The sequence below is a fragment of the Ranitomeya imitator genome, chromosome 1 (assembly GCF_032444005.1).
Source record: "Ranitomeya imitator isolate aRanImi1 chromosome 1, aRanImi1.pri, whole genome shotgun sequence".
NCBI classification, from domain to species: Eukaryota; Metazoa; Chordata; class Amphibia; order Anura; family Dendrobatidae; genus Ranitomeya; species Ranitomeya imitator.
The window spans coordinates 681,502,344-681,529,884 of record NC_091282.1 but is presented as its reverse complement, the minus strand read 5'-3'; the positions used below and the strand labels follow the sequence as shown (position 1 = coordinate 681,529,884).

At 41.3% G+C, this 27,541-nt stretch overlaps 1 protein-coding gene and 1 long non-coding RNA gene across 3 annotated transcripts in view; one reads left to right on the top strand and one right to left on the bottom strand.

Annotated features, from left to right (window-relative positions):
- Positions 1-11,335, bottom strand: part of LOC138658034 (uncharacterized) — a 90,857-nt gene extending 79,522 nt beyond the window's left edge. Inside the window, exon 1 of the long non-coding RNA XR_011317303.1 lies at positions 10,804-11,335. This is a non-coding gene — a long non-coding RNA (uncharacterized lncRNA). The remainder of the gene's footprint in view (positions 1-10,803) is intronic.
- Positions 11,336-13,864: 2,529 nt separating this feature from the next.
- Positions 13,865-27,541, top strand: part of INO80 (INO80 complex ATPase subunit) — a 171,826-nt gene continuing 158,149 nt past the window's right edge. The window contains exon 1 of one of the 2 annotated variants that reach the window (XM_069730102.1): positions 13,865-13,996. The gene's annotated coding sequence lies outside the window, so the exon portion shown is untranslated. The remainder of the gene's footprint in view (positions 13,997-27,541) is intronic. The other variant, XM_069730109.1, reaches the window with a different exon arrangement.

Genomic DNA, 27,541 nt, shown 5'->3' with positions numbered 1-27,541 from the left:
TTTTTGTGTTTTTGATTCACCCTTTCCTTACCCGCTGGCTGCATGCTGGCTGCAATATTGGATTGAAGTTCATTCTCTGTCCTCCGTAGTACATGCCTGCGCAAGGCAAGATTGCACCTTGTGCAGGCGTGTACTACGGAGGACAGAGAATGAACTTCAATCCAATATTGCAGCCAGCATGCAGCCAGCGGGTAAGGAAAGGGTGAATCAAAAACACAAAAACCCCGCCTCCATGGCTGAAGATTGTTCCCTCCAAATTCAGGTGACAGTGTCCCTTTAATGACCGGGCCAAATTTTACAATTCTGACCACTGTCCCTTTATGAGGTTATAACTCTGGAACGCTTCAACGCATCCCAGTGATTCTGACATTGTTTTCTCATGACATATTGTACTTCATGATAGTGGTAAAAATTCTTTGATAGTACCGGCATTTATTTGTGAAAAAAACGGAAATTTGGCGAAAATTATGAAAATTTCGCAATTTTCCAACTTTGAATTTTTATGCAATTAAATCACAGAGATATGTCACACAAAATACTTAATAAGTAACATTTCCCACATGTCTACTTTACATCAGCACAATTTTGGAACAAAATTTTTTTTTTGTTAGGGAGTTATAAGGGTTAAAAGTTGACCAGCAATTTCTCGTTTTTACAACACCATTTTTTTTTTAGGGACCACATCTCATTTGAAGTCACTTTGAGGGGTCTATATGATAGAAAATACCCAAGTGTGACACCATTCTAAAAACTGCACCCCTCAAGGTGCTCAAAACCATATTCAAGAAGTTTATTAACCCTTCTGGTGCTTCACAGGAATTTTTGGAATGTTTAAATAAAAATGAACATTTAACTTTTTTTTCACAAAAAATTTACTTCAGCTCCAATTTGTTTTATTTTACCAAGGGTAACAGGAGAAAATGGACCCCAAAAGTTGTTGTACAATTTGTCCTGAGTACACCGATACCCCATATGTGGGGGTAAACCACATGACAGAGCTCGGAAGCGAAGGAGCGCCATTTGACTTTTCAATGCAAATTTGACTGGAATCGAGATGGGACACCAAGTTGCGTTTGGAGAGCCCCTGATGTGCCTAAACATTAAAACCCCCCACAAGTGACAACATTTTGGAAAGTAGACCCCCTAAGGAACTTATCTAGAGGTGTGGTGAGCACTTTGACCCACCAAGTGCTTCACAGAAGTTTATAATGCAGAACCGTAAAAATAAAAAATCATATTTTTTCACAAAAATTATCTTTTCGCCCCCAATTTTTTTTTTCCCAAGGGTAAGAGAAGAAATTGGACCCCAAAAGTTGTTGTACAATTTGTCCTGAGTACGCTGATACCCCATATGTGGGGGTAAACCACTGTTTGGGCGCATGGGAGAGCTCGGAAGGGAAGGAGCGCCGTTTGACTAAAAATGCAAAATTGACAGGAATTGAGATGGGACGCCATGTTGCGTTTGGAGAGCCACTGATGTGCCTAAACATTGAAACCCCCAACAAGTGACACCATTTTGGAAAATAGACCCCCTAAGGAACTTATCTAGATGTGTGGTGGGCGCTTTGACCCCCCAAGGGCTTCACAGAAATTTATAATGCAGAGCCGTAAAAATAAAACAAAAATTTTTTCCCACAAAAATTATTTTTTTAGCCCCCAGTTTTGCATTTTCCCGAGGGTAACAGGAGAAATTGGACCCCAAAATTTGTTGTCCAATTTGTCCTGAGTGCGCTGATACCCCATATGTGGGGGGGAACCACCGTTTGGGCGCATGGGAGGGCTCGGAAGGGAAGGAGCGCCATTTGGAATGCAGACTTAGATGGAATGGTCTGCAGGTGTCACATTGCGTTTGCAGAGCCCCTAATGTACCTAAACAGTAGAAACCCCCCACAAGTGACTCCATTTTGGAAAGTAGACCCCTTAGGATCTTGTCTAGATGTGTGGTGAGCGCTTTGACCCACCAAGGGCTTCACAGAAGTTTATAATGCAGAGCCGTAAAAATAAAACTAAAATTTTTTCCCACAAAAATTATTTTTTAGCCCCCAGTTTTGTATTTTCCCGAGGGTAACGGGAGAAATTGGACCCCAAAATTTGTTGTCCAATTTGTCCTGAGTGCGCTGATACCCCATATGTGGGGGGAAACCACCGTTTGGGCGCATGGGAGGGCTCGGAAGGGAAGGAGCTCCATTTGGAATGCAGACTTAGATGGAATGGTCTGCAGGTGTCACATTGCGTTTGCAGAGCCCCTAATGTACCTAAACAGTAGAAACCCCCATAAGTGACAACATTTTGGAAACTAGACCCCCTAAGGAACTTATCTAGATGTGTTGTGAGAGCTTTGTACCCTCAAGTGTTTCACTACAGTTTGTAACGCAGAGCCATGAAAAAAAAAAAAAAACTTTCCCCCCAAAATTATTTTTTAGCCCCCAGTTTTGTATTTTCCCGGGGGTAAGAGGAGAAATTCGACTCCAAAAGTTGTTGTCCTATTTGTCCTGAGTACGCTGATACTGCATATGTTGGGGTAAACCTCTGTTTGGGCGCACGGGAGAGCTCGGAAGGGAAGGAGCACTGTTTTACTTTTTCAACGCAGAATTGGCTGGAATTGAGATCGGACGCCATGTCGCGTTTGGAGAGCCCCTGATGTGCCTAAACAGTGGAAACCCCCCAATTATAACTGAAACCCTAATTCAAACACACCCCTAACCCTAATCCCAACAGTAACCCTAACCCCACCCCTAACCCTGACACCCCTAACCCTAATCCCAACCCTATTCCCAACTGTAAATGTAATCTAAACCCTAACCGTAACTTTAGCCCCAACCCTAACCCTAACTTCAGCCCCAACCCTAGACCTAACCCTAGTCCTAACCCTAACCCTAGCCCTAACCCTAACCCTAGCCCTAACCCTAGCCCTAACCCTAGCCCTAACCCTAGACTTAACCCTAGCCTTAACCCTAACCCTAGCCCTAACCCTAGCCCTAATGGGAAAATGGAAATAAATACATTTTTTAAATTTTTCCCTAACTAAGGGGGTGATGAAGGGGGGTTTGATTTCTTTTTATAGCGGGTTTTTTAGTGGATTTTTATGATTGGCAGCCGTCACACACTGAAAGACGCTTTTTATTGCAAAAAATATTTTTTGTGTTACCACATTTTGAGAGCTATCATTATTCCACATTTTGGTCCACAGAGTCATGTGAGGTCTTGTTTTTTGCAGGACGAGTTGATGTTTTTATTGGTAACATTTTCGGGCACGTGATATTTTTTGATCACTTTTTATTCTGATTTTTGTGAGGCAGAATGACCAAAAACCAACTATTCATGAATTCTTTTGGGGGAGGCGTTTATACCGTTCCGCGTTTGGTAAAATTGATAAAGCAGTTTTATTCTTCGGGTCAGTACGATTACAGCGATACCTCATTTATATAATTTTATTATGTTTTGGCGCTTTTATACGATAAAAACTATTTTATACAAAAAATAATTATTTTTGCATCGCTTTATTCTCAGGACTATAACTATTTTATTTTTTTGCTGATGATGCTGTATGGCAGCTAGTTTTTTGCGGAACAAGATGACGCTTTCAGCGGTACCATGGTTATTTATATCTGTCTTTTTGATCGCGTTATTCCACTTTTTGTTCGGCGGTATGATAATAAAGTGTTGTTTTTTGCCTCGTTTTTTTTTTTTTTCCTTACGGTGTTTACTGAAGGGGTTAACAAGTGGGCCAGTTTTATAGGTCAGGCCGTTACGGACGCGGCGATACTAAATATGTGTACTTTTATTGTTTTTTTTTTTTTATTTAGATAAAGAAATGTATTTATGGGAATAATATATATTTTTTTTCATTATTTAGGAATATTTTTTTTTTTTTTTACACATTTGGAAAAATTTTTTTTTACTTTTTTACTTTGTCCCATGGGGGGACATCACAGATCGGTGATCTGACAGTTTGCACAGCACTCTGTCAGATCACCGATCTGCCTGAGAGCACTGCAGGCTTCACAGTGCCTGCTCTGAGCAGGCTCTGTGAAGCCACCTCCCTCCCTGCAGGACCCGGATGCCGTGGCCATCTTGGATCCAGGCCTGGAGCAGGGAGGGAGGTTCGGAGACCCTTGTAGCAACGCGATCACATCGCGTTGCTGCGGGGGGCTCAGGGAAGCCCGCAGGGAGCCCCCTCCCTGCGCGATGCTTCCCTGTACCGCCGGCACATCACGATCATGTGTGCTGTCCGTGACCGCTCCTGGCACATAGTGCCGGATGTCAGCTGCGATAGGCAGCTGACACCCGGCCACGATCGGCCGCGCTCTGCCCGTGAGCGCGGCCGATCGCGTATGACGTACTATCCCGTCGTTGGTCATAGGGGCACACCCCACCTCGACGGGATAGTACGTCTGATGTCAGAAAGGGGTTAATGTACTGACTGCGTTTCTGGTGCTGCAGTGATATACAGACAGTGTTTCTGGCGCTGCATTAATATACTGACAATGTGTGTGGCATTGCATTCATGCACTGACAGTGTTTCTGGTATTGAATATGCAGCGCCCCAGAGATCTGGTCGTTGCAGTATGACACTCTGCCGCTAAGGGGAGTGATGGTACGTCTGATGGCACTAAAGGAGTTCTTCTGACCAGGTATCACCAGCACACATTACACTTCACACTCCGGCCACTAGGGGGAGAAAAAGGATTTATTTATTGGGCCACTCCTCACACTGGTAAAACTAGGGGTTGAATAGGAAGTTAGTGAGAAGCTGGCTGGGTTGGATTCAGGCAACATCCCGTGGCAGGGGGTGTTGCAGGGAGAAGACACAGGGGGGTCCCTGTCAGGCATGGGAACCTGGCAGGTGCCTAGCGAACAGAGCAGAACGTTACGGAACCGCGCCTGCACCCCCCCCCCGGTGGTATCCTAAGAAAGTGACACGAAGGGAAGGATATTGTGGAACAGTGAGAAACGAGATCAAGCACAAAGGAGAGCGAGTAGGAGTCATGGTGCGTAGCTGGTCGCCGGAACACCGTGGGAGTAACTGACTCTAGGCCTTACTTCGAACTCCGCAGGACAGTTAATTATAGGTTGGCTGTCTACCTTAAATTTCCTACGAAGACATAGGGGGCAACGCGTGGAGAGGGGCGTCTCTAGGGTCCCGGAAGAGCTCCGAGCCTTCCCATCATACGGGTGCGTCCTAGCCATAACATAACTGGGGGACGAGAAACTAGTAACATCTGGAACTAACGAGAGAGAAATAAAGAGAACTAGAAAGTACAAACGAATGAGAACAGCAGTTGTGAGGACTATTCCGAATGCTCAGCAGGGTAGCACTACAACACACAGGCGCTAGTGGTAGGCACTGATTTCCACCTGCAAAGGGAACTCTGGATGTGCCTTCGGACCGGCCGGTCTCAGAAAGCCCTGTTAATCGTGCCTCTGGATTGAGGATCCTGAAGTCTTCAGTAAAGAGGTAAAGAGACTGCAACCTTGTGTCCTCGTTATTTACTGCACCTCACACCATCTCCATCTACCTTACTGGGAAGCCCTGGGGACATACTTCACCTGTGGGAAGGTATACCATCCAGCTGCCATTCCATCACCCCAGCGGACCCCACAGCAGCGTCGGTCACCCTGACCGAACACCACAGGTGGCGTCATGAATCCCTGATAGACTGTACCACCTTTATTGGATGCCCCTTAGCAGGGTCGCGTACCGGGTCTAGCCACCGTGACAGCCTCAGAACCGAACCAGAGAGGCCCGGTACCGAGAACTCGTGGCCCTGTGTCTGGGGGCGCTCCAACTACATGTACTGATGGTGGTTCTGGAGGTGGTTCTCATGTCAAAATTTAGAGATGTGAAATTATGAGGAGGATTTGGTGAGTTTCTGCTTCGAAAACTCAGTTTAAGTTAGCTTGTATCCACACTTATTTTTTTGGAACGTGGTTCTGGTGATGTATTAATATAAGTACCGCTTTAAAAAATTTTTTGAGGGGCCTTTGGATTGTTCAGTATGGCAATGTGGCCCTTGGAAGAAAAAATTTGCACCCCTGCACTAACTGTTAGAGGGCTAGTGGGGGCATTATACAGGGTGAAGGGTTGTGCTGGGGCCATTAGACTGAGTGGAGGGTTGGGTCCATTATATTGTATGGAGGGTTGAACAAGCATGATACTGTGTTGAGGTCACCATATTTTGAGACTGGATACAGTAGTGTTATATTGTGTAAGTGGAGGAATATACTGTGGGGTTACCACATTGCATTTGGGGGGGGGCATTTTTGTTGGAAACATACTTTATGGGGGCAATGAAAGGGGAATCTAGGGGCTTCAATAGGAGGAAAATTACTTTGGAAAGCTGCAAATTTGTAAGATATGCACTTCTGTGACCCCACTGACTACTTAGAACTTCTGATTTGGGGCCCCGTGATTTCTATGTACGCTTCTGCTTTGAAAAGCTGAATTAAGTTTTCTTGTTGAACTACTGTCTACAGTCCTTAAAGGGGTTTTCCCATAAATAAAAATGAATTTGAATCAATAAATCTTGGGATAATATTTTCCATAATTGGATGCTTTTAAATAAATTGTTCCTGTGCTGAGATAATCTTATAAATGTGCCCCTGCTGTGTACTGTATTGGCTGTGTCTGAACGCGCAGGGACATGGTCTGATCATATCACAGCTTCTGGGCAGGGGAGGGAGCAAAAGAGGGTATACAGGTCCCCATGTAGCTCCATTCACTTCTATTGCTCTGCAATGTAGCAAAGACTCCTAGTGAACTTTGGTCAAGTGTCGCAGTCAAAGTCACCATTCAGCCCCAGCCTTGCACTGACATGTGCTAAAAGATCCTGCTTATGTTAGTAGTGTTATTGGTGTGTAAAAGGTAGATCGGGTCAAGTGCAAAGGTGATGAGATGCGATCTTGAGAGTAGAGTGGCAAGTCGATCTTCTGTAATGGTAGAGAAGTTGGTTTTGGAGGTGGAGGGCTGGGAAGTTGGGAGGAAGGGCTCTGGGGATTGTTGACCAAAACTGTCTCTGATGTTAACAATCTTATGCTTGAAAAATGAGGCAAAGTGGGATGAGTGGGGAGGGAGGAGGTGCTGGGGATGGAGGATAGAATTGAAGGTGTTGAATAACTGTTTAGGCTAGGTTCACATTGCGTTAGTGCAGTCCATTTAGCGCATACGCTAACGGACTGTGTTAACGCAATGTCCAAAAAGGATCGCGTTTAGCGATCGCGCTAGCACAGATGCCCGATCTGCGCTAGCAAGAATGGACCCAAAAACGTTGCAGACAGCGTACGAGGTCCGTCACAAAATAACGGAACATTGCTAACGCATGCCAAAAATGGCATGCGTTAGGGATGCGTTACATACATTGCGGTCAATGGGTGCGCTAACGGATCCGTTACATTGCGTTAGTGGCACTATGTAACGAATTCCGTTAGCGGATACCCACTAACGCAATGTGAACCTAGCCTTAGGCCGGCGTCACACACAGCGTAAAACAATACGGTCCGTATATTACGGCCGTAATACGCTGAAAAGTCCCGAAAAAAGTGGTCCGTAGCTCCTCCGTAGGCAGGGTGTGTCAGCGTTTTTTGCGCATGGCATCCTCCGTATGTAATCCGTATGGCATCCGTACTGCGTGGTTTTCTCGCAGGCTAGCAAAACCAACATACCGCTATAGAAGTGATCCATGTGTCCCAAAAAGAAAAGAAAATATATATATACTGTCTATATATATATATATATATATATATATATATATATATATATGTCAGTAGACACATATATTAGAGAGAAAAGCCGGTAATTCAGTGCGGTGTACAGTAAAATCACACTGACAGCTTACAGTAGAATAGGTAGAATAAATGTGTACACACAGAATAGGTATATATATATATATATATATATGTCAGTGAGACACATATATGTATATATATTAATATTTATTCCAGCGCTATACAGCTTGAAAGCCGGTAATTCAATTACCGGCTTTTTCTTTCTCCTTCCTAAAACCCGACATGATTTGAGACATGGTTTACATACAGTAAACCATGTCTTCTCTCCATTTTTTTTGCAGATTCCACACTACTAATGTCAGTAGTGTGTATCTGCAAAATTTGGCCGTTCTATCTACTAAATTAAAGGGTTAAATGGCGGAAAAAATTGGCGTGGGCTCCCGCGCAATTTTCTCCGCCAGAGTAGTAAAGCCAGTGACTGAGGGCAGATATTAATAGCCTGGAGAGAGGGTCCACGGTTATTGGCCCCCCCCCCTGGCTAAAAACACCTGCCCCCAGCCACCCCAGAAAAGGCACATCTGGAAGATGCGCCTATTCTGGCACTTGGCCACTCTCTTCCCATTCCCGTGTAGCGGTGGGATATGAGGTAATGAAGGGTTAATGCCACCTTGCTATTGTAAGGTGACATTAAGCCTGATTAATAATGGAGAGGCGTCAATTATGACACCTATCCATTATTAATCCAATTGTAGTGAAGGGTTAAATAAAACACAAACACATTATTTAAAATTATTTTAATGAAATAAAAACAATGGTTGTTGCAGTATTTTATTCAACGCCCAATCCAGTCACTGAAGACCCTCGTTCTGTGAGTAAAAAAACATAATAAACCAACAATATACTTACCCTCCGCAGATCTGTAACGTCCAACGATGTAAATCCTTCTGAAGGGGTTAAAACATTTTGCAGCAAGGAGCTGTGCTAATGCAGGCTGCTCCTCGCTGCAAAACCCCAGGGAATGAGGCTAAAAATAGATCAATGGTCTATATTTAGCTTCATTTGCGGTGAGGCGCCCTCTGCTGGCTGTTCATAGATCGTGGGAAATTATCTAGAAAGCCAGGGAGCTTTCTAGGTAATTTCCCACGATCTATGAACAGCCAGCAGAGGGCGCCTCACCGCAAATGAAGCTAAATATAGACCATTGATCTATTTTTAGCCTCATTCCCTGGGGTTATGCAGCGAGGAGCAGCCTGCATTAGCACAGCTCCTTGCTGCAAAATGTTTTAACCCCTTCAGAAGGATTTACATCGTTGGACGTTACAGATCTGCGGAGGGTAAGTATATTGTTGGTTTATTATGTTTTTTTACTCACAGAACGAGGGTCTTCAGTGACTGGATTGGGCGTTGAATAAAATACTGCAACAACCATTGTTTTTATTTCATTAAAATAATTTTAAATAATGTGTTTGTGTTTTATTTAACCCTTCACTACAATTGGATTAATAATGGATAGGTGTCATAATTGACGCCTCTCCATTATTAATTTGGCTTAATGTCACCTTACAATAGCAAGGTGGCATTAACCCTTCATTACCCCATATCCCACCGCTACACGGGAATGGGAAGAGAGTGGCCAAGTGCCAGAATAGGCGCATCTTCCAGATGTGCCTTTTCTGGGGTGGCTGGGGGCAGATATTTTTAGCCAGGGGGGGGCCAATAACCGTGGACCCTCTCCAGGCTATTAATATCTGCCCTCAGTCACTGGCTTTACTACTCTGGCGGAGAAAATTGCGCGGGAGCCCACGCCAATTTTTTCCGCCATTTAACCCTTTATTTTAAGAGCTAGAACGGCCAAATTTTGCAGATACACACTACTGACATTAGTAGTGTGGAATCTGCAAAAAAAATGGAGAGAAGACATGGTTTACTGTATGTAAACCATGTCTCAAATCATGTCGGGTTTTAGGAAGGAGAAAGAAAAAGCCGGTAATTGAATTACCGGCTTTCAAGCTGTATAGCGCTGGAATAAATATTAATATATATACATATATGTGTCTCACTGACATATATATATATATATATATATATACCTATTCTATGTGTACACATTTATTCTACCTATTGGACTGTAAGCTGTCAGTGTGATTTTACTGTACACCGCACTGAATTGCCGGCTTTTCTCTCTAACAGCGCTGCGTATTTCTCGCAAGTCACACTGCTTGTCCGTGTGTAATCCGTATTTTTCACGCTTCCATAGACTTTTATTGGCGTATTTCTTGCGCAGTACGGTGACAAACGCAGCATGCTGCGATTTTGTACGGCCGTAGAAAGCCGTATAATACTGATCAGTAAAATACGGCAAATAGGAGCAGAGGCATAGAGAATAATTGTGCCGTATTTTTTGCGAGTTTTACGGACGTAGATTCTGCGCTCTTACGTCCGTAAAACTCGCAAGTGTGACGCCGGCCTTAGGGTTGCGAGACAGGGAGGATATGAGAGATGAGAAGTAGGTTTGTTTAGCTGTGGCGAGTGTGGCCTTGAAAGTAGGGAGGGGCAGCAGATTCCAAAGCTACAGCTATTGTATTTACATAAACTTGAACAATGGGCAGTGAATAAAAGAATGGTATTTAATAGGGAGAAATGCAAGATTCTACATCTGGGCAGGAAAAATGAAAATTACATCTACAGAATGGGAGGAATAGAAGCAACCGCACGTGTGTCAGGACTCAGATGTCGATTGACCTGGGAGCAGGGGCTCCTTCCCTGTCTCTAACACTGAGGGGCGCCCTAGCTTGCCCTTTTCCCCAGGATACTTCTGAAGGTTGAGGATGCCGGGGCCACCACCCTTGCCTTATCTCCTGAATCATCCCTCCGTCTGTTCATTTTCCCCACCCAAGGAAGAGGGGAGCTGCCGTGCACCACAGTACACCAACCCGAAGAACAAGGTAACATGAACAAGGGTAAATGAAAACACCAAGAATACAAATATTCACTCATATATAACAAAGGAATGCACCGGGGGGTGGAGGATGGGGAAAAAAATAAAGCATGAGGAGGGATGGGAATTACCACACTTACAAACCCACGCAGCAGTCACAGATAACTCCTCCGAAACTCTTCATATAGCCACCAAAAACACCTCTCCTCCAAGCCATGTAGCAAAAGCTAGCTATGATATGTGTTTTCATCAGGAGCCAGATTATAAAAGGGATGGGAGTGGCTATCTGAGCTCAGCTGAGAGGTGAAGTGCTTTTTTTCAGCGCAGGAGGAGCAGACACTGTGGTCTTCTTTCTCCTCTCTGTTGCGGTAACCTCGTGACAACGTGTAAAAAAGACTTGGGTATACTAATAGATCACAAACTCCACGAGTCAACAGTGTGATGTAGCAGCACAAAAGGCACAGTTCTAGGATGTATTAAGAGAAGCATAGAGTCTAGATCGCGTGAAGTAATTATCCCCCTCTACTCCTCCTTGGTCAGGCCTCATCTGGAATACTGTGTCCAGTTCTGGGCTCCACATTTTACAAACGTCATTGAAAAACTGGAGCAAGTTCAGAGAAGAGCTGCTAGGATGGTGAGCGGACTGCAAAGTATGTCCTACGAGGAATGGTTAAAGGATCTGGGAATGTTTATCTTGCAAAAGTGAAGGCTAAGAGGAGACTTAGTAGCTGTACACAAACTTTCTGAAGGGTTGTCACAGTGTAGAGGGATCATTCTTGTTCTCATTTGCACATGGAAGTGTAAGGGACGGCCAGGATGGTAGTCGTGGCTCAGGTAAAAGTCTCTTGCACACCCTGACCTCCCCTCACATACACTCCACAACTCTCAGACAGCATACCTGCAGTTCCTTTTCTCACGGGGCTTCCTATAAAGATCTGCACGTTTTCCTCAGCCGAAGCAGAATGAACAGAGTCACAGTCCCGTTGAACACTTGAATAATGAACTTTACTAGAAACAGGCACGTAATGGTTCTCTTCAGTATTGACAGCAGGCTTTACAATACACAATTCCTTCTCTGTCCCTGTCTCCTCTCTTTCCTTGTCAGCATTTACCTCAGGCTTTGCATTACACAGCTTCTCCTCTGTCTTTCCTTCATCTTTACTAAGCCCGCTTCCGGAATGGACCGTGCTCACCGGTCCTCCAGCGTCCTCTGTGCCCAGTCTTACTTTAGTAAGGTTCCTCTAAACCATTTCGCCCTGGTCCCGAGTACATCCATCCACTTAGCAAGCCGCCACATTCTGAGTGACCTGTCCATACTGCTTAGTTCTTTTCCAGCACCTGCAGCCGCCGTCCCACTTATACTGCGCTGTCAGTGACCCTTTCGATGCCTTCCTTCTGTCTTTCCTAGCCTTCCTGGCCCTGATGGTGCCTGACTGGACCTTGGGTTGCTGCAGAGCTGACTGCCCTGACAAGGTGCTCCGCCCAACTGATGCAATTTCTCAGCTGTTCTGAACTCTGTCACTAGCTCCTCCCACTTAACTATTTACAGGCTGAATAACTCTCCACCCCATCTAGTGGGCCAACTAGGGTACTACTCTCTCTGTAATACATGTTGCAGCGCTCGGTTCTAAACCCACCTAGGACAACATCTGCAAAGAGTTTGTATGTTCTCTCTGTGTTTGTGTGAGTTTCCTCCGGGTTCTCCGGTTTCCTCCCACATTCCAAAGACATACTGATAGGGAATTTAGATTGTGAGCCCCATTGGGGACAGTGATGATAATGTGCAAACTGTAAAGCGTTGCGGAGTATGTTAGCGCTATATAAATATAAATATTATTTATTATTATTATTAATAATACATGTTAGAAACAACACAATATTTTAAAGCATAAATAAATATTAAATATACATAACATTTCATGGCTTCAGTAAACCCCCTTACAGAAACACGAGAAGCAATGGGATGAAACTGAAAGGGAGAAGATACAGATTAGTTATTAGAAAAAACTTTTTGACAGGGTGATCAATGAGTGGAACAGGCTTCCACGAGAGATGGTGAGTTCTCCTCCAATAGAAGTCTTCAGAGGCTGGACAGACATCTGTCTGGGATGGTTTTGTGACTCCTGCATTGAGCAGGGGGTTGGACCTGATGACCCAGGAGATCCCATCCAACTCTAACATTCTATGATCGCTGCACACAGCCCCAGTGCTGGTCAGCGCTCCCTGGCCGTGGACAGCAGCTGTACACATTCGCCGGCCCTTCCGGGTTCCTTAGTGCGGCCATTGATTATCCGGCCTGGTGAGATGTCATCTGCGCGCCGTATGAGTGACATCACACCAGCACAGTAAATCCTAACATCCCTAACAGGGATCCGCGAAGGTCATTCACGCAGCTCCTGCCCACAGCCAGGGAGCACTGAGTGCATCAGGGCTGTGTGCAGCGATCTGCTCTTGTCCATTGGGAGGCGCTATACTTATAGATTTATCAGCGCCATGAATGTCAGCGCAGGGGAAGGAGGCCCTTTATTAACTGCCAATATGACGTTTTCGTCTTTCCCCAGCGCCGTCATTATAAAGGGTTAATGCTGTCTAAATCAAAAACCCGCCTTCGTTGTCCATAGCAACCAACGTCAAATCAAAACTACGAGTTCCCAGAGCAGTTTGAGAAATGAAACTTGGATCTTTGATTGGTTGCCAAGGCAACAAAAAGTTTTGGTTTCAGCCACGTGTGCAGGTTAATGCATAAAAAAAAATAGCTGGGACAGAAGGGGTTAAAATATGACGTCAGACGATAGAGCAGCAATCGCTATAGACAAACTCTGAGCCTTTCGCTCTGTACACCCTTCTGTTCTATGGTACTGGTTACCAGGGTGATTTTGACGTCACTTCCGCAGGCAATCTCGCGAGCGTTTGCTAAATTTGCTTGTTCACTCACGTGACGTCACCTCGGCTGTGTCGCCAGTTGAACAGGAGAGACTCGATCAATCGAGGCACGATCGCCTCGATGTCGACCTTGAATAAACGGAGGTGAAACCGAGGGCTATAGCAGTAACGTCCGCACCTCCGAGCGCGGACGGGTTACTGGCTCCCCCGGCTGAGCGCACAGACACTTTTTAGGGCCCTCCAACCATGTTCTCCGGGAAGAAGGAAAGGTTTCGCTCGATTGTTTTGGCCTGAGTAATGGCGCCGCTCCCCCCACCATGGCTCCTTGTCTCCCTTCTCTCTTAGACTGGGAGAGTTGTTGCTACCTGCAGGAGCTATCGGGTTCAGGGCTGCTCTCAGCACATTCTGCTACCCAGCCGCCCGAACCGGCTCCGGAGACGGAGAGCACAGGTGAGGAGCGGCGTCTGCTGCCACGGGGTGACATGGCCGGCCTCTGAGGGCAGAGCAGGCCGGGGAGGAGAGGAGGAGGGCAGGGGCCGCAGGCAGCGGGAGCAGCCGGGGCCTGTGCGGGACGTGTGCGCGGAGAATAATCGGCACATATATCTGTGTGTATAACGTGTGTACTGGGACAATGTACATACTGTATATACAGCTCACACATATATATATATACTCCTAGAGAACATACAGTATATACAGATAATGCTCAGCATATATATATATCTGTGTGTATAACGTGTGTACTGGGACAATGTACATACTGTATATACAGCTCACACATATATATATATACTCCTAGAGAACATACAGTATATACAGATAATGCTCAGCATATATATATATCTGTGTGTATAACGTGTGTACTGGGACAATGTACATACTGTATATACAGCTCACACATATATATATATACTCCTAGAGAACATACAGTATATACAGATAATGCTCAGCATATATATATATCTGTGTGTATAACGTGTGTACTGGGACAATGTACATACTGTATATACAGCTCACACATATATATATATACTCCTAGAGAACATACAGTATATACAGATAATGCTCAGCATATATATATATCTGTGTGTATAACATGTGTACTGGGACAATGTACATACTGTATATACAGCTCACACATATATATATATATACTCCTAGAGAACATACAGTATATACAGATAATGCTCAGCATATATATATATCTGTGTGTATAACGTGTGTACTGGGACAATGTACATACTGTATATACAGCTCACACATATATATATATACTCCTAGAGAACATACAGTATATACAGATAATGCTCAGCATATATATATCTGTGTATAACGTGTGTACTGAGATAATGTACATACTGTATATACAGCTCATATATATATGTATACTCCTAGAGAACATGCAGTATATACAGATAATGCTCAGCATATATATATATCTGTGTATAACGTGTGTACTGGGACAATGTACATACTGTATATACAGCTCACACATATATATATATACTCCTAGAGAACATACAGTATATACAGATAATGCTCAGCATATATATATATCTGTGTGTATAACGTGTGTACTGGGACAATGTACATACTGTATATACAGCTCACACATATATATATATACTCCTAGAGAACATACAGTATATACAGATAATGCTCAGCATATATATATCTGTGTATAACGTGTGTACTGAGATAATGTACATACTGTATATACAGCTCATATATATATGTATACTCCTAGAGAACATGCAGTATATACAGATAATGCTCAGCATATATATATATCTGTGTGTGTAACGTGTGTACTGAGATAATGTACATACTGTATATACAGCTCACACATATATATATATATATATATATATATATATACTCCTAGAGAACATGCAGTATATACAGATAATGCTCAGCATATATATATATCTGTGTGTATAACGTGTGTACTGGGACAATGTACATACTGTATATACAGCTCACACATATATATATACTCCTAGAGAACATACAGTATATACAGATAATGCTCAGCATATATATATATCTGTGTGTATAACGTGTGTACTGGGACAATGTACATACTGTATATACAGCTCACACATATATATATATACTCCTAGAGAACATACAGTATATACAGATAATGCTCAGCATATATATATATCTGTGTGTGTAACGTGTGTACTGAGATAATGTACATACTGTATATACAGCTCACACATATATATATATATATATATATACTCCTAGAGAACATGCAGTATATACAGATAATGCTCAGCATATATATATATCTGTGTATAACGTGTGTACTGGGACAATGTACATACTGTATATACAGCTCACACATATATATATATATATATACTCCTAGAGAACATACAGTATATACAGATAATGCTCAGCATATATATATATATCTGTGTATAACGTGTGTACTGGGACAATGTACATACTGTATATACAGCTCACACATATATATATATATACTCCTAGAGAACATACAGTATATACAGATAATGCTCAGCATATATATATATCTGTGTATAACGTGTGTACTGGGACAATGTACATACTGTATATACAGCTCACACATATATATATATACTCCTAGAGAACATACAGTATATACAGATAATGCTCAGCATATATATATATCTGTGTGTATAACGTGTGTACTGGGACAATGTACATACTGTATATACAGCTCACACATATATATATATATACTCCTAGAGAACATACAGTATATACAGATAATGCTCAGCATATATATATATCTGTGTGTATAACATGTGTACTGGGACAATGTACATACTGTATATACAGCTCACACATATATGTATATATATACTCCTAGAGAACATACAGTATATACAGATAATGCTCAGCATATATATATATCTGTGTGTATAACGTGTGTACTGGGACAATGTACATACTGTATATACAGCTCACACACATATATATATATATATATACTCCTAGAGAACATACAGTATATACAGATAATGCTCAGCATATATATATATCTGTGTGTATAACGTGTGTACTGGGACAATGTACATACTGTATATACAGCTCACACATATATATATATACTCCTAGAGAACATACAGTATATACAGATAATGCTCAGCATATATATATATCTGTGTGTATAACGTGTGTACTGGGACAATGTACATACTGTATATACAGCTCACACATATATGTATATATATACTCCTAGAGAACATACAGTATATACAGATAATGCTCAGCATATATATATATCTGTGTGTATAACGTGTGTACTGGGACAATGTACATACTGTATATACAGCTCACACATATATATATATACTCCTAGAGAACATACAGTATATACAGATAATGCTCAGCATATATATATATCTGTGTATAACGTGTGTACTGGGATAATGTACATACTGTATATACAGCTCACACATATATATATATACTCCTAGAGAACATACAGTATATACAGATAATGCTCAGCATATATATATATCTGTGTGTATAACGTGTGTACTGGGACAATGTACATACTGTATATACAGCTCACACATATATATATACTCCTAGAGAACATACAGTATATACAGATAATGCTCAGCATATATATATCTGTGTATAACGTGTGTACTGGGACAATGTACATACTGTATATACAGCTCACACATATATATATATATATATACTCCTAGAGAACATACAGTATATACAGATAATGCTCAGCATATATATATATCTGTGTATAACGTGTGTACTGGGACAATGTACATACTGTATATACAGCTCACACATATATATATATATATATATATACTCCTAGAGAACATACAGTATATACAGATAATGCTCAGCATATATATATATATCTGTGTATAACGTGTGTACTGGGACAATGTACATACTGTATATACAGCTCACACATATATATATATATATATATATACTCCTAGAGAACATACAGTATATACAGATAATGCTCAGCATATATATATATCTGTGTATAACGTGTGTACTGGGACAATGTACATACTGTATATACAGCTCACACATATATATATATATATATATATATATATATATATATATATATATACTCCTAGAGAACATACAGTATATACAGATAATGCTCAGCATATATATATATCTGTGTATAACGTGTGTACTGGGACAATGTACATACTGTATATACAGCTCACACATATATATATATATATATATATACTCCTAGAGAACATACAGTATATACAGATAATGCTCAGCATATATATATATCTGTGTATAACGTGTGTACTGGGACAATGTACATACTGTATATACAGCTCACACATATATATATATATATACTCCTAGAGAACATACAGTATATACAGATAATGCTCAGCATATATATATCTGTGTGTATAACGTGTGTACTGGGACAATGTACATACTGTATATACAGCTCACACATATATATACTCCTAGAGAACATACAGTATATACAGATAATGCTCAGCATATATATATATATATCTGTGTATAACGTGTGTACTGGGATAATGTACATACTGTATATACAGCTCACACATATATATATATATATATACTCCTAGAGAACATACAGTATATACAGATAATGCTCAGCATATATATATATCTGTGTATAACGTGTGTACTGGGATAATGTACATACTGTATATACAGCTCACACATATATATACTCCTAGAGAACATACAGTATATACAGATAATGCTCAGCATATATACCGTATATATCTGTGTATAACGTGTGTACTGGGATAATGTACATACTGTATATACAGCTCACACATATATATATACTCCTAGAGAACATACAGTATATACAGATAATGCTCAGCATATATATATATCTGTGTGTATAACGTGTGTACTGAGACAATGTACATACTGTATATACAGCTCACATATATATGTATATACTCCTAGAGAACATACAGTATATACAGATAATGCTCAGCATATATATATCTCTGTGTGTATAACGTGTGTACTGGGACAATGTACATACTGTATATACAGCTCACACATATATGTATATATATACTCCTAGAGAACATACAGTATATACAGATAATGCTCAGCATATATATATATCTGTGTGTATAACGTGTGTACTGGGACAATGTACATACTGTATATACAGCTCACACATATATGTATATACTCCTAGAGAACATGCAGTATATACAGATAATGCTCAGCACATATACCTGTGCGCATATAATGTGTGTACTGAGATAATGTACATACTGTATATACAGCTCACACATATATGTATATACTCCTAGAGAACATACAGTATATACAGATAATGCTCAGCATATATATATATCTGTGTGTATAACGTGTGTACTGGGACAATGTACATACTGTATATACAGCTCACACATGTATATACTCCTAGAGAACATACAGTATATACAGATAATGCTCAGCATATATATCTGTGTGTATAACGTGTGTACTGGGATAATGTACATACTGTATATACAGCTCACACATATATGTATATACTCCTAGAGAACATACAGTATATACAGATAATGCTCAGCATATATATATATCTGTGTGTATAACGTGTGTACTGGGACAATGTACATACTGTATATACAGCTCACACATATATGTATATACTCCTAGAGAACATACAGTATATACAGATAATGCTCAGCATATATATATATATATCTGTGTATAACGTGTGTACTGGGATAATGTACATACTGTATATACAGCTCACACATATATATATATATATATACTCCTAGAGAACATACAGTATATACAGATAATGCTCAGCATATATATATATCTGTGTATAACGTGTGTACTGGGATAATGTACATACTGTATATACAGCTCACACATATATATACTCCTAGAGAACATACAGTATATACAGATAATGCTCAGCATATATACCGTATATATCTGTGTATAACGTGTGTACTGGGATAATGTACATACTGTATATACAGCTCACACATATATATATACTCCTAGAGAACATACAGTATATACAGATAATGCTCAGCATATATATATATCTGTGTGTATAACGTGTGTACTGAGACAATGTACATACTGTATATACAGCTCACATATATATGTATATACTCCTAGAGAACATACAGTATATACAGATAATGCTCAGCATATATATATCTCTGTGTGTATAACGTGTGTACTGGGACAATGTACATACTGTATATACAGCTCACACATATATGTATATATATACTCCTAGAGAACATACAGTATATACAGATAATGCTCAGCATATATATATATCTGTGTGTATAACGTGTGTACTGGGACAATGTACATACTGTATATACAGCTCACACATATATGTATATACTCCTAGAGAACATGCAGTATATACAGATAATGCTCAGCACATATACCTGTGCGCATATAATGTGTGTACTGAGATAATGTACATACTGTATATACAGCTCACACATATATGTATATACTCCTAGAGAACATACAGTATATACAGATAATGCTCAGCATATATATATATCTGTGTGTATAACGTGTGTACTGGGACAATGTACATACTGTATATACAGCTCACACATGTATATACTCCTAGAGAACATACAGTATATACAGATAATGCTCAGCATATATATCTGTGTGTATAACGTGTGTACTGGGATAATGTACATACTGTATATACAGCTCACACATATATGTATATACTCCTAGAGAACATACAGTATATACAGATAATGCTCAGCATATATATATATCTGTGTGTATAACGTGTGTACTGGGACAATGTACATACTGTATATACAGCTCACACATATATGTATATACTCCTAGAGAACATACAGTATATACAGATAATGCTCAGCACATATACCTGTGCGCATATAATGTGTGTACTGGGATAATGTACATACTGTATATACAGCTCACACATACAGTGGGGCAAAAAAGTATTTAGTCAGTCAGCAATAGTGCAAGTTCCACCACTTAAAAAGATGAGAGGCGTCTGTAATTTACATCATAGGTAGACCTCAACTATGGGAGACAAACTGAGAAAAAAAAATCCAGAAAATCACATTGTCTGTTTTTTTAACAATTTATTTGCATATTATGGTGGAAAATAAGTATTTGGTCAGAAACAAACAATCAAGATTTCTGGCTCTCACAGACCTGTAACTTCTTCTTTAAGAGTCTCCTCTTTCCTCCACTCATTACCTGTAGTAATGGCACCTGTTTAAACTTGTTATCAGTATAAAAAGACACCTGTGCACACCCTCAAACAGTCTGGCTCCAAACTCCACTATGGTGAAGACCAAAGAGCTGTCAAAGGACACCAGAAACAAAATTGTAGCCCTGCACCAGGCTGGGAAGACTGAATCTGCAATAGCCAACCAGCTTGGAGTGAAGAAATCAACAGTGGGAGCAATAATTAGAAAATGGAAGACATACAAGACCACTGATAATCTCCCTCGATCTGGGGCTCCACGCAAAATGCCACCCCGTGGGGTCAGAATGATCACAAGAACGGTGAGCAAAAATCCCAGAACCACGTGGGGGGACCTAGTGAATGAACTGCAGAGAGCTGGGACCAATGTAACAAGGCCTACCATAAGTAACACACTACGCCACCATGGACTCAGATCCTGCAGTGCCAGACGTGTCCCACTGCTTAAGCCAGTACATGTCCGGGCCCGTCTGAAGTATGCTAGAGAGCATTTGGATGATCCAGAAGAGTTTTGGGAGAATGTCCTATGGTCTGATGAAACCAAACTGGAACTGTTTGGTAGAAACACAACTTGTTGTGTTTTGAGGAAAAAGAATACTGAGTTGCATCCATCAAACACCATACCTACTGTAAAGCATGGTGGTGGAAACATCATGCTTTGGGGCTGTTTCTCTGCAAAGGGGCCAGGACGACTGATCCAGGTACATGAAAGAATGAATGGGGCCATGTATCGTGAGATTTTGAGTGCAAACCTCCTTCCATCAGCAAGGGCATTGAAGATGAAACGTGGCTGGGTCTTTCAACATGACAATGATCCAAAGCACACCACCAGGGCAACGAAGGAGTGGCTTCGTAAGAAGCATTTCAAGGTCCTGGAGTGGCCTAGCCAGTCTCCAGATCTCAGCCCTATAGAAAACCTTTGGAGGGAGTTGAAAGTCCGTGTTGCCAAGCGAAAAGCCAAAAACATCACTGCTCTAGAGGAGATCTGCATGGAGGAATGGGCCAACATACCAACAACAGTGTGTGGCAACCTTGTGAAGACTTACAGAAAACGTTTGACCTCTGTCATTGCCAACAAAGGATATATTACAAAGTATTGAGATGAAATTTTGTTTCTGACCAAATACTTATTTTCCACCATAATATGCAAATAAATTGTTAAAAAAACAGACAATGTGATTTTCTGGATTTTTTTTTCTCAGTTTGTCTCCCATAGTTGAGGTCTACCTAGTATGTAAATTACAGACGCCTCTCATCTTTTTAAGTGGTGGAACTTGCACTATTGCTGACTGACTAAATATTTTTTTGCCCCACTGTATATGTATATACTCCTAGAGAACATACAGTATATACAGATAATGCTCAGCATATATATATATCTGTGTATAACGTGTGTACTGGGATAATGTACATACTGTATATACAGCTCACACACATATATATATATATATATATATACTCCTAGAGAACATACAGTATATACAGATAATGCTCAGCATATATATATATCTGTGTGTATAACGTGTGTACTGGGACAATGTACATACTGTATATACAGCTCACACATATATGTATATACTCCTAGAGAACATACAGTATATACAGATAATGCTCAGCATATATATACAGTGGGGCAAAAAAGTATTTAGTCAGTCAGCAATAGTGCAAGTTCCACCACTTAAAAAGATGAGAGGCGTCTGTAATTTACATCATAGGTAGACCTCAACTATGGGAGACAAACTGAGAAAAAAAAATCCAGAAAATCACATTGTCTGTTTTTTTTAACATTTTATTTGCATATTATGGTGGAAAATAAGTATTTGGTCAGAAACAAAATTTCATCTCAATACTTTGTAATATATCCTTTGTTGGCAATGACAGCGGTCAAACGTTTTCTGTAAGTCTTCACAAGGTTGCCACACACTGTTGTTGGTATGTTGGCCCATTCCTCCATGCAGATCTCCTCTAGAGCAGTGATGCTTTTGGCTTTTCGCTTGGCAACACGGACTTTCAACTCCCTCCAAAGGTTTTCTATAGGGTTGAGATCTGGAGACTGGCTAGGCCACTCCAGGACCTTGAAATGCTTCTTACGAAGCCACTCCTTCGTTGCCCTGGCGGTGTGCTTTGGATCATTGTCATGTTGAAAGACCCAGCCACGTTTCATCTTCAATGCCCTTGCTGATGGAAGGAGGTTTGCACTCAAAATCTCACGATACATGGCCCCATTCATTCTTTCATGTACCCGGATCAGTCGTCCTGGCCCCTTTGCAGAGAAACAGCCCCAAAGCATGATGTTTCCACCACCATGCTTTACAGTAGGTATGGTGTTTGATGGATGCAACTCAGTATTCTTTTTCCTCCAAACACAACAAGTTGTGTTTCTACCAAACAGTTCCAGTTTGGTTTCATCAGACCATAGGACATTCTCCCAAAACTCCTCTGGATCATCCAAATGCTCTCTAGCAAACTTCAGACGGGCCCGGACATGTACTGGCTTAAGCAGTGGGACACGTCTGGCACTGCAGGATCTGAGTCCATGGTGGCGTAGTGTGTTACTTATGGTAGGCCTTGTTACATTGGTCCCAGCTCTCTGCAGTTCATTCACTAGGTCCCCCCGCGTGGTTCTGGGATTTTTGCTCACCGTTCTTGTGATCATTCTGACCCCACGGGGTGGGATTTTGCGTGGAGCCCCAGATCGAGGGAGATTATCAGTGGTCTTGTATGTCTTCCATTTTCTAATTATTGCTCCCACTGTTGATTTCTTCACTCCAAGCTGGTTGGCTACTGCAGATTCAGTCTTCCCAGCCTGGTGCAGGGCTACAATTTTGTTTCTGGTGTCCTTTGACAGCTCTTTGGTCTTCACCATAGTGGAGTTTGGAGTCAGACTGTTTGAGGGTGTGCACAGGTGTCTTTTTATACTGATAACAAGTTTAAACAGGTGCCATTACTACAGGTAATGAGTGGAGGAAAGAGGAGACTCTTAAAGAAGAAGTTACAGGTCTGTGAGAGCCAGAAATCTTGATTGATTGTTTCTGACCAAATACTTATTTTCCACCATAATATGCAAAAAAAATGTTAAAAAAACAGACAATGTGATTTTCTGGATTTTTTTTTCTCAGTTTGTCTCCCATAGTTGAGGTCTACCTATGATGTAAATTACAGACGCCTCTCATCTTTTTAAGTGGTGGAAGTTGCACTATTGCTGACTGACTAAATACTTTTTTGCCCCACTGTATATCTGTGTGTATAACGTGTGTACTGAGATAATGTACATACTGTATATACAGCTCACACATATATGTATATACTCCTAGAGAACATACAGTATATACAGATAATGCTCAGCACATATACCTGTGCGCATATAATGTGTGTACTGAGATAATGTACATACTGTATATACATGTAACATTCAGCATATATATCTGTGTATACAGTGTGTATTGAGATAATGTACATACTGTATATACATGTAACACATATATGTATATACTCCTAGGTAACATACAGTATATACAGAATATGCTTAGCATATATACCTGTGCGCATATAATGTGTGTACTGAGATAATGTACATACTGTATATACATGTAACATTCAGCATATATATCTGTGTGTACTGAGATAATGTACGTACTGTATATACATGTAACACATATATGTATATACTCCTAGGTAACACAGTATATACAGATAATGCTCAGCACATATACCTGTGCGCATATGTGTGTACTGAGATAATGTACATACTGTATATACATGTAACACATATATGTATATACTCATAGGTAACATACAGTATATACAGATAATGTGGAAAGAGGAAAAATAGGCCAGCTCACCCGTGATGCATAAGCCAATCTTCGGGAGCACGGACCCGCTGTGTCCAGGCGTGTAAAATCCAAAAAAGTAGGAATGTCCAGCTTCACCGAATCCGTAAAAAAGAGTTTTCTTTATTCACAAACTTTAAACATGGAGGATACAGACTTCAGCACGAACCATATAGGTAGGAATCTCAACGCGTTTCTGGAGACTAAGCTCCCTTAATCATGACATCAATACAATCATATACAGATAATGCTCAGCATATATATTTGTGTGTATACAGTGTGTACTGAGATAATATACATACTGTATATACATGTAACACAGCATATATATCTGCATGTATACAGTGTGTACTGAGATAATGTACATACTGTATATACATGTAACACTCAGCATACTGTATATATCTGCGTGTATACAGTGTGTGTACTGGGATAATGTACGTACTGTATTTACAGCTCACACATATATGTATATACTCATAGGTAACATACAGTATATACAGATCATACTCAGCACATATACCTGTGCGTATATAATGTGTGTACGGAGATAATGTACATACTGTATATACATGTAACACATATATGTATATACTCCTAGGTAACATACAGTATATACAGAATATGCTTAGCATATATACCTGTGCGCATATAATGTGTGTACTGAGATAATGTACATACTGTATATACATGTAACACATATATACTCACTAGCTGAAGAGCCCAGCGTTGCCTGGGCATAGTAACTACCTCTGCTTAGTTATAACAAATTATAATGATTATCCTCCATCCCATAGTCCCGTGCCCATATACCCATCATACACATCCTCCATCCCGTAGTCCCATGCCCATCATACACATCCTCCATCCCGTAGTCCTGTTCCCATATGCCCATCATACACCTCCTCCATCCCGTAGTCCTGTTCCCATATACCCATCATACACATCCTCCATCCCATAGTCCCGTGCCCATATGCTCATCATACACATCCTCCATCCCATAGTCCCGTGCCCATATACCCATCATACACATCCTCCATCCCATAGTCCCGTGCCCATATACCATCATACACAACCTCCATCCCGTAGTCCTGTTCCCATATACCCATCATACACATCCTCCATCCCATAGTCCCGTGCCCATATACCCATCATACATATCCTCCATCCCATAGTCCCGTGCCCATATTCCCATCATACACAACCTCCATCCCATAGTCCCATGCCCATATACCCATCATACATATTCTTCATCCCATAGTCCCGTGCCCATATTCCCATCATACACATCCTCCATCCCATAGTCCCATGCCCATATACCCATCATACATATTCTTCATCCCATAGTCCCGTGCCCATATTCCCATCATACACAACCTCCATCCCATAGTCCCATGCCCATATACCCATCATACACATCCTCCATCCCATAGTCCCATGCCCATATTCCCATCATACACAACCTCCATCCCATAGTCCCATGCCCATATACACATCCTTCATCCCATAGTCCCGTGCCCATATACCCATCATACACATCCTTCATCCCATAGTCCCGTGCCCATATACCCATCATACACATCCTTCATCCCATAGTCCTGTGCCCATATACCCATCACATCCCATAATCCCGTGTCCATATTTCCATCATGCATATCCTCCATCCCATAGTCCCGTGCCCATATACCCATCATACATATTCTTCATCCCATAGTCCCGTGCCCATATTCTCATCATACACATCCTCCATCCCATAGTTTCGTGCCCATATTCCCATCATACACAACCTCCATCCCATAGTCCCGTGCCCATATACCCATCATACACAACCTCCATCCCATAGTCCCGTGCCCATATACCCATCGTACACATCCTCCATCCCATAGTCCCGTGCCCATATTCCCATCATACACAACCTCCATCCCATAGTCCCATGCCCATATACACATCCTTCATCCCATAGTCCCGTGCCCATATACCCATCATACACATCCTTCATCCCATAGTCCCGTGCCCATATACCCATCATACACATCCTCCATCCCATAATCCCATGCCCATATACCCATCATACACATCCTTCATCCCATAGTCCTGTGCCCATATACCCATCACATCCCATAATCCCGTGTCCATATTTCCATCATGCATATCCTCCATCCCATAGTCCCGTTCCCATATACCCATCATACATATTCTTCATCCCATAGTCCCGTGCTCATATTCCCATCATACACAACCTCCATCCCATAGTCCCGTGCCCATATACCCATCATACACAACCTCCATCCCATAGTCCCGTGCCCATATTCCCATCATACACAACCTCCATCCCATAGTCCCATGCCCATATACACATCCTTCATCCCATAGTCCCGTGCCCATATACCCATCATACACATCCTTCATCCCATAATACCATGCCCATATACCCATCATACACATCCTTCATCCCATAGTCCTGTGCCCATATACCCATCACATCCCATAATCCCGTGTCCATATTTCCATCATGCATATCCTCCATCCCATAGTCCATTGCCAATATACCGATCATACACATCCATCATCCCATAGTCCCGTGCCCATATTTCCATCATATATATCCTCCATCCCATAGTCCCGTGCCCATATACATATACACCTCCATCCCATAATCCAGTTCCCATATACCCATCATACACATCCTCCATCCCATAGACCCGTGCCCATATTCCCATCATACACATCCTCCATCCCATAGAAACGTGCCCATATTCCCATCATACACAACCTCCATCCCATAGACCCGTGCCCATATTCCCATCATACACAACCTCCATCCCATAGACCCGTGCCCATATTCCCATCATACACATCCTTCATACCATAGTCCTGTGCCCATATACCCATCAT